Genomic DNA, 9,826 nt, shown 5'->3' with positions numbered 1-9,826 from the left:
GTCTGAATGGCAGGTCACGTGAGGAGCCCAGAGAACACCACACCAAAGGACTGGATGGATTAGTGTGAAGGCAAACACCTGACACATGATCAGAGCTGGGATAGGAATGACTTCTGGACCTTTTGTGAAGAAATCCCAGCGCCTCTAAATGGCCGAAGGGTGTGTTTCCAAAGGTAGAAGAAGGAATCGTTCAGCCCCATGAGCATTGTGGGACTTAAAAGCATCACTTGCTGCTTGTACACAAACCTACCGGCCACAGAAATGAATTCAAGTGTCAATCAGTTACACTCATTCAGTTTGTACAAATGAAGAACTTTAAAAAGCTAAATAAAACTACGATTATAAAGTGATAAAGTATAAAGAATTATAAAGTAATTCATTGCCTGTAGCCTATAATGTATTCATCATTCTACTTTAATGGCACACAGAGTAATTTGGTCTTGGTCAAGTCAGGGGTGTAAATTACCATAACAAACAACCATGTTATTTGCATATCACAAAAACACTCTCCCATGCGGTTCATTCAGCCTTGAATTTAATTAGATTTGCTGCAAGACGAAATAAATAAATAAACATCATACTTTCTGGTGATATTCAAATGTGTCTTCAACGACACAATGTAATGGGTTATGGAAAATTCCATGTAATAAAATAATTTATTTTTCACCCTATCCAGCAGATGGCGCTGTGAACTTACATTGTACAGATTGACCCAGTAGTTTTCCAGTGTCCAAAAGCTCAGTACAGTATCTAAGCATATTTATAGGCTTACAGTTAGACATAAAGCATCTGTCTGTCTGTCTGTCTGTCTGGTGTGATAGATAGATAGCTCTGTGTTTTGTGTGTTAGATTTCTCTTGAGCAATTTGGGAATTGTCCTTGTGTGCTATGCGAGTGCTCACAGTCTGACAGTCTATCATCAGAATCGCTTTAGGTGTATGTGTGTGTGTGTGTGTGTGTGTGTGTGTGAGAGAGAGAGAGAGAGTGTGCGTGAGTTAATCTCCAAAAAAGTTCCCGCAGCCACTGCATCTAAATCTGTAAGTGTGCGTCAGCTGTAGTTGTTAGTGTGTAACCGAATCTAAGGGAGTGACATGGCTGGAAGCGTGTTATATCAATCTATTCATACTCGATTCTCTCATTGTTTGTTTCTTCTGCTCTTTCTCTCTCTTCAGGTGACTCATGTCTTGGGCAGCTCATCTGAATCACAGTCAGAGAGTTGCACGATTCACTGGAATGATCAAGTCCAAGCCTGAGTCACAACCACAGACCCCACTGAACAAACACAACATGACACCAGGGCCTATTCAACACCATAAAGTACCCTTTTCATCATTATTTTTTTCTGGCTGGTGTTGGGATATTGCCAAATACAGGGGGCCTCAGCAAATTCCCAAATGGGGGGTGGATAATTTCTTTAAAATTAAAATAATAATATTATTATTATTTATGATAAAAGTTATAATATATATTATAACATACATGTAAATTTATATTATAATTATCAACACTTTTAAATATTTGGTAACACTTTATTTTAAGGCGACGAAGGTACACTACATGTACTTACTATACTAAATAAACAGTAAATTATGCATTATTACAAGTAACTATTTCATCATCACAATTTTTCTTTCTTTTGTCAAATCAACCTAGATAAATAATGTAGTTCAGTTTCTGTTGATTAAGTCAAACTCCATAGCATTAATTCAGTTTTTTTTATTTCAATGAACTCAATATTTTAAGGCAACCAGGTAATGTAATGATTCATGTCTGTGTTCCTCTGTCTTGTCCCATGTTTAGCAGTTCCTCGTTATGTTGATTAGTCTCCCCAGGTGTTTCTCATTTACCACGCCCCCTTGTTATGTTTAGCTTGTTTGCATTTGTATTTAAACCTCTGTGCTACAGTTGTTGTTTGTCGGTCGTTATAGCTGTTTCCCTGTTCATGTCCTGAGTTCTGTGTTCAGTTGTCTGCCTGGATTACCTGTTTGTGTTATTAAATGTAATGCTTGCATATGGATTCTCTCTCTGCTTCATTCCTGCCTCATCGTAACAGAACGACCGACCAAACGATGAATCCAGCAGCATTTAAGGGTTATCTTCAGCCAAGTAGGCGGCCACGCCTGGTTCTTATCCCCAGGATGGCTGCTGCCATGCCTGCAAAGCCTGAGTCTCTTCGCGTCATGCCTGCAAAGCTTGGGTCTCTTCACGTCATGCCTGCAAAGCCTGAGTCTCTTCGCGTCATGCCTGCAAAGCTTGAGTCTCTTCGCGTCATGCCTGCAAAGCCTGAGTCTCTTCGCGTCATGCCTGCAAAGCCTGAGTCTCTTCGCGTCATGCCTGCAAAGCCTGAGTCTCTTCGCGTCATGCCTGCAAAGCCTGAGTCTCTTCGCGTCATGCCTGCAAAGCCTGAGTCTCTTCGCGTCATGCCTGCAAAGCCTGAGTCTCTTCGCGTCATGCCTGCAAAGCCTGAGTCTCTTCGCGTCATGCCTGCAAAGCCTGAGTCTCTTCGCGTCATGCCTGCAAAGCCTGAGTCTCTTCGCGTCATGCCTGCAAAGCCTGAGTCTCTTCGCGTCATGCCTGCAAAGCCTGAGTCTCTTCGCGTCATGCCTGCAAAGCCTGAGTCTCTTCGCGTCATGCCTGCAAAGCTTGAGTCTCTTCGCGTCATGCCTGCAAAGCCTTCACCGCTGGTCCTGCCCAGCACAAAGCCTTCACCGCTGGTCCTGCCCAGCACAAAGCCTTCACCGCTGGTCCTGCCCAGCACAAAGCCTTCACCGCTGGTCCTGCCCAGCACAAAGCCTTCACCGCTGGTCCTGCCCAGCACAAAGCCTTCACCGCTGGTCCTGCCCAGCACAAAGCCTTCACCGCTGGTCCTGCCCAGCACAAAGCCTTCACCGCTGGTCCTGCCCAGCACAAAGCCTTCACCGCTGGTCCTGACGCCCAGCACAGAGCCCTCTTTGTCGCTGGTCCTGCCCAGCTCAGAGCCCTCTTCGCCGCTGGTCCTGCCCAGCTCAGAGCCCTCTTCGCCGATTGTCCTGTCCAGTTCAAAGCCCTCTTCATCGCTGGTCCTAACCAGTTCAGAGTCCTCTTCGCCGCTGGTCCTACCCAGTTCAAAAACCTTGCTGCCGCTAGTCCCGTCAAGCTCAGAGCTTCACGTCAGTCCTGCCGAGCCAGAGCCAGAGCTTCACGTCAGTCCTGCCGAGCCAGAGCCAGAGCTTCACGTCAGTCCTGCCGAGCCAGAGCCAGAGCTTCACGTCAGTCCTGCCGAGCCAGAGCCAGAGCTTCACGTCAGTCCTGCCGAGCCAGAGCCAGAGCTTCACGTCAGTCCTGCCGAGCCAGAGCCAGAGCTTCACGTCAGTCCTGCCGAGCCAGAGCCAGAGCTTCACGTCAGTCCTGCCGAGCCAGAGCTTCACGTCAGTCTTGCCGAGCCAGAGCCAGAGCTTCACGTCAGTCCTGCCGAGCCAGAGCTTCACGTCAGTCCTGCCGAGCTAGAGCTTCACGTCACGTCCGCCCGTCCAGAGTCTCGTCCCGCCGAGACTGAATCTGTTCCTGATACTGATCCTGAGCCTGAGCCTGAATCTGTTCCTCTTCCTCTTTCCACGCCTGTGTCTTCGGACAAGATGGCCGACTCCACGCCTGTGTCTTCGGACAAGATGGCCACCACCGAGCCAGTGTCTCAGGACAAGATGGTCTCCAACGAGCCAGTGTCTCAGGACAAGATGGTCTCCGCCGAGCCAGTGTCTTCGGACAAGATGGCCGCCGCTGAGCCGGTGTCTGTCCCTGAGCCGGTGTCTGTTCCTGTTCCTGAACCAATGTCTGTTCCTGTGCCATGGTCTCCGCCCTGGTCGCCTGCACAGCCTGATCCGCCCTGGTCGCCTGCAATGCCTGCTCCACCCTGGCCTCCCGTCTTGCCGCAATCTCCAGGTCCTCTTCCGCTCCACGGGCCTGGCCCTCCATCCCGCCCCCGGGTCCGCCTCCGCTCCACCACCCTCCTGAACTATTGTTTCCTGGGGAGTGTCTGGAAGCCACTCTTAAGGGGGGGGGTTATGTAATGATTCATGTCTGTGTTCCTCTGTCTTGTCCCATGTTTAGCAGTTCCTCGTTATGTTGATTAGTCTCCCCAGGTGTTTCTCATTTACCACGCCCCCTTGTTATCTTGTTTAGCTTGTTTGCATTTGTATTTAAACCTCTGTGCTTTAGTTGTTGTTTGTCGGTCGTTATAGCTGTTTCCCTGTTCATGTCCTGAGTTCTGTGTTCAGTTGTCTGCCTGGATTACCTGTTTGTGTTATTAAATGTAATGCTTGCATATGGATTCTCTCTCTGCTTCATTCCTGCCTCATCGTAACAGGTAACTTACGTGTAGCTCGAAACCAAAACAGTTACACTTTATTTTACAGTCCCAGTTCCCACTAGTTATTGTAATTATAGACTAATTAGTATGTATACTAATAAGTCTATAATTACTATAACTAGGTACTAACCCTGAACCTACCCCTATAACCTCAACCCATGTAGTTACCTTATTTTACCCATACTGTAAGTGCACTGTAAGTACACGAAAGTGCATGTCCTATCAAATAAAGCGCAACTTAGACATGTAATGCGGTTAAGAAAGACCTGGAACTACTTTAGCCATGCGTTTCCCTGAAAATATTGCACACCTTAGAACGTTCATCAACCAATCAGATTCAAGCATTCAACAGCCCCGTAGTATAATGAAATATGCGACATACTTCACTCTGAAAGATGCAGTGCATCAGACTACATTTATTTGATTTGATAATTGCACTAAGCTATATCATGACTTGTGCACAAACAAGTGTTTGGGAACTCTGTTTCAGTCAAAAAGGTTGATGACTCGCCTTTGTCACTTACTTCTGGAGAACATAAAAGGAGAATTTTTAAAGAATATCCTGGTGGTCAAGCTTTACACGTTGTCCATGCGTTTTTTAGCATGAACAGCCTAAGTTAAAAAATCTTTGCTGTAGTTCTCAACTCAAACCTAATGCAAAGAGCCTAAAGGTACCATATTAGATTTGTGAAATGGCTCCTAATTTTTATGATACTTTTATAAGGCTTTCAGTGTATGACAGACCCATCGCACCCAGTATGTTCTTCAAAAACCTTTCGTTATCCATGCACACAAGACTTCAAAGCAATCCCTCTTGACTTCTCTTGCAAAGAGAAGATTCAAAAGTTCATTCAGTAAAGTTCAAACAGAAAACGGCTTGCTTTGTTGCTGCGTTACTCACTACAAGGCGTTTCAAATGTGAAACTCTCCCGAGGTTGTTTAACAAATAATAGGCTGTACAAGCTACTGATGTGGGACTTTAAAGCTTTAACTTGGTTTGACCTGGTCGCCAATCAGTAAGATCATTCCAGATGAAATTGGTTGTAGTACAGACACCTGCGGGAGACCTGCCCATTCCTGCCTGAGACTAAAAACGTGTTCCTAAGGCTACGGAAACCAAATCCTGGGACTTTCAGCCTGATTTTTCACGGATTACTCGTTTACACTTAAACCTGCTCTGATCTTAATGAAGGGACTTTCTTTTTCAACATTATGAGACATATCAAATCACGCACTTATGGAAAGCATCCTTTATATCCCATTTTTCCCAGACATTTCTTGTACATTTACTTTTGGTTTCAAAATAAGCAAGAAATGTTGTTGCTGTTTGTGGTTAAGTTATTCATTCAGACAGTGTAAACAACTGTTCAAAAGATTTTTTTACAGTTTTTTAAAAAGAAGTCTCTTCTGCTCTTTGATAAAAAAAATACAGTAAAAACAGAAATATTGTTGCACTTCACAATAATGGATTTCTATTTGAACCTATTGTAAAATGTAATTTATTCCTGTGATCAAAGCTGAATTTTCACCTCCAGTCTTCAGTGTCACATGAATCTACATAAATCATCCTAATATGATGATGAGAAAAACTCTTACTGACCTTACTTTTAACTGTAGTGTAAAGTTTAAAGCAGATTGTTGTAACAAAACACAATTCTTCCTTAATTATAGTTCGCTGTTATGGAATCTTGTAATTACGCACGTCATAAAGAAATCGAATAACTACAGCTTCTTTGTTAGCGACAATGATCTGTTCATTTGACAAAGGGTCTGTGACATCAAACAGACCTCCTGTCAATCAAAATCAGACTCCATGGGAACTGGTGGTCTAGAATCCGCTCCAGGCAACCTAGAGTTAAAAAAAGGAGACGTAACTCCAGTTTTTGTTCATGGTTCTGAGAATACGGCATTAATTAGAGTGACACATAGGGTTTGAGCAAGGCCTATCATGTTCTTGTCACAACGTGAAGGTGTAAGTCCTCCTGGCTTTGATAAAACAGCCCCCGAGGGTGTGGATTTTTAAACAGAATTCCCCTCATTCAATCAGACATGAGTAAGATGCGCAGGCGGTGGATGTCATCATCAAGGGATGTTGCAGACATCCAGTTTTCATTTTAATCACAATTATGTTGGATTTTATAGGTTTTGTCAACTTATCCAGCATTACATAGTACACATAATAGCAGGATGGTAAGAAATGATCCACACATAAGTCTGAAAGACCTGTACTAAACATCAAAGCTCTATCTGAGGATTCCTGCCTTTGATGCATTTGACAGTTACCTACTAAATACAGACATCTAATGTAATCTCAGCTAAAACATATTTAAAATGAGACTTTAACTAGGTCTTTGCTATATTTTGTCACATTTTTGTAATGGACAAAACGCTGAACGTTTTGTAATGGACAAAAAAATGGCCGAACGCTGTGAGTGTGTGTTAGAGATCAGGAGTGTCCTTCAGATGAAGGTTCTCCAGTCAGCAGCTGTGATGTCGAGGGACATGATCATACAGGAACAACACGCCTGACTGAAATAGTGTCGGCTCAGGTTCTTCTCATCTCAGTTGAGATAAAGAGTGAAGAATTACAAAGGGTGAGGGTGAAATTGGGGTGTATTCGTTTCATATAGGAAGAACAGAACCTGTTTGTCCTCAGAGTAAGGATAGATGTCCTGGCAGAATCACACATCAGCATCATATAGTGTGTGTTTCGAGTCAGCGGAGCGCCGTGTTTCACGTGTACTCGCTTCATAAGATCAGAACGTGGTTCTGATGAAACTGAACAAACCACTGATGGTTTAACCCACAAAAGAGGCTGTGAAACCTTCCACAAGACCAACATGCAAAGTCATTACACACATCACACTCCAGGAGTAAATGAAGTCATCATGTACTCACCCTGGTGTTGTTCTAATGCAGTATGTCATTTATTTTTTCGGACCACAAAAGGAGAATAATAAAAAAAATACCCAGCTCGCGCTCGTCTGTCTATAACGGCAGTGAATAACGACCAGCATAAGCTTTTTTTAAAAGATGTAAAAGTATCACAGAATGATCCCATGCAACATGTGCCGTATATTCCAAGTGTTCTGGCGGTACGGTGAAAAACAAAAGGAAATTATTGAATTATTTTATGAAAATCCTGACCTTGGCCTTGGGTCTCCTGTGAGAAATCAAGATTAATAAAAACGCAAAAATGAAATACAATCCATGTACCTTCTCCTCTGAGGTAAATATATCCATTGTTTTTGAAGAAGTTATCGCATTCACATCTGTCAACTTTCTTTCTGACTGGATACCAAGATGAGTAAATGATGACTTAATTCTCATTTTATGATGAACTTTCCCTTTAAAGTATCAGGAGAAATAAAAATAGACAAATCAGACCATTGTTGACATACATAAAGAGTAGCCTACAAAGCTATAACACTGAGAAATATTTAAACTCATATTGCGATCTCTGCCCTTTGATTGCAGGTATCTTGGAAAACGCGAGCACAGTTTGAGACGCTGTTGAGATCTTTTCTGAAACCAGAGCAAGCACGTAAATGAATAAAAAGCAAACAAACAAATAATTAAACATAAAAACAATTAAAAAATAAATTCCCCTTTCAGGTATCACATGGTATCAGTGGTCATCCACAGCGCAGAAGGACTTTACATGCTGTCAGCCTGTGTGTTTGTGGTTATAACTTGCATGATTGAAGTCTCAAGGTCAGTGGTAACTTAGTGGTTCAGGCTTTGGGATGATATCATGAATGTTTTGGGTATGATCCCAGATCACACTTCTCTTGTGATCTAAAACAAAACACTTAACCTCGGGTTTCAGTGTAGTGTATATTCCTCACATGTCTGCAAAAAACACACAAAAAAACACAAAGAACTGACTCTCATATTGAGATCACATGCCAGAATGATCTATTCATTATGAGTCACAGTCACAAATTTATTTTTAATTTTTTACTTTTTGTTTTACATTGTATTGCATCACAGCCTTATAACTGAATTGATACAACTTCTAGGGAAATTATCAAGAAACAAAACTGACAATTTAAGGGCAGTCATTGTTCAACTATCTGGTTAATTATAACAAAGTGTGATGAGTCATAGAGTGTTTTACCGCAGTCACAGATGCATAAAAAAGGCAACAGCTCACTTAAAGCGGAAGCCTCCAGTCTTATTGGTTTGTGTTTTGCAATATCCAGCAGTCAGAGTCAGGAGTGCACTGAAAACATGGACGTTTACAAGAAACCAAGCTGTGACATTTGGCACTTCTGGAAGAGCTGGGTTAATCATAGAAAACAATGAATCTATGCAAGATATTGAACCGTTTGAGGTGCCTTGTAGCAACAGTAAACCAGTATATTCCACTATAGGCTTTCATAGTCATGTATGGCTTTAAGGCACTTACATGCTTGAGATTACATTGCATTGGAAATTGTGGCAAATCTATTGATGTCAATAGGGATCACAAGGACAAGAGTTCACAAGGAAAAAGTGCAAGAGTTTGCGAAAGTGTTGCTCTGTCATGTAATCAAAAGTTGCAAAAATGTCAACTTTTGCTGCAGAACAATCTGGCACATATGCATCTGTTGACCAATGAGGATTTCAGACCGACACGATCTTTTGTTGCATTGTATTCCCCCGATTTCAAAGTCCTTTCTCTTAAAAAGCGTCATTTTCATCATATAAAGAGCGAAATCTGATGTCTTGATGTCTGAGTGGATTGACAAACTAATGTGGACCGGAATTGTAAATGTTTTTTATGTTTTTGTGTTTTTTATGTTTTTAAAGTCTCTTCTGCTCACCAAGGCTGCATTTGGATCAAAAATACAGTAAAAACATTAATATTGTGAAATATTATTACAAATTTAAAATAAGTGTTTTCTATTGTAATATATTTTAAAATGTAATTTATTCCGGTGATCAAAGCTGAATTTTCAGCATCATTACTTCAGTCTTCAGTGTCACATGATCCTTCAGAAATCATTCTAATATGATGATTTGCTGCTCAAGAAACATTTATTATTATTATTATCAATGCTGAAAACAGTTGTGCTGCTTCATATAAAGTACAGCATTTACTTAAAATAACATAATAAATGTCTTTAGTGTCACTTTTGATCAATTGAATGCGTGTATATAAACGTACCAACCACAAACTTTCGAATGGTATAGTCTATTACAAAAGCAATAAGCTATTAGAGGTTGTTCTATGTTGTGAATTAAATATGCATTACAATAAATATCATGAGCACATGAACCTTCACTGAATAAAACTTCACAAACCTGCCATGTCGGTCAAGTTGACCCTTTCAGACGGTGTAAAAAGGTGTAACACATACTGTGACACAAACAAGGTCAATCTGTCTGCTTCTGTCTGGATTTCCTTATCAGTCTGTGTCTCTCACCCCTGCTGTGCTTATGGCTTGATGACTTCCTCACAACTCTCTCCTAGACCAGACAATGACCAGTCTAGTAC

Source organism: Leuciscus leuciscus (assembly GCF_965113295.1).
Source record: "Leuciscus leuciscus genome assembly, chromosome: 12".
Lineage (NCBI taxonomy): Eukaryota > Metazoa > Chordata > Actinopteri > Cypriniformes > Leuciscidae > Leuciscus > Leuciscus leuciscus.
Note: the sequence above shows the minus strand (reverse complement) of the source record.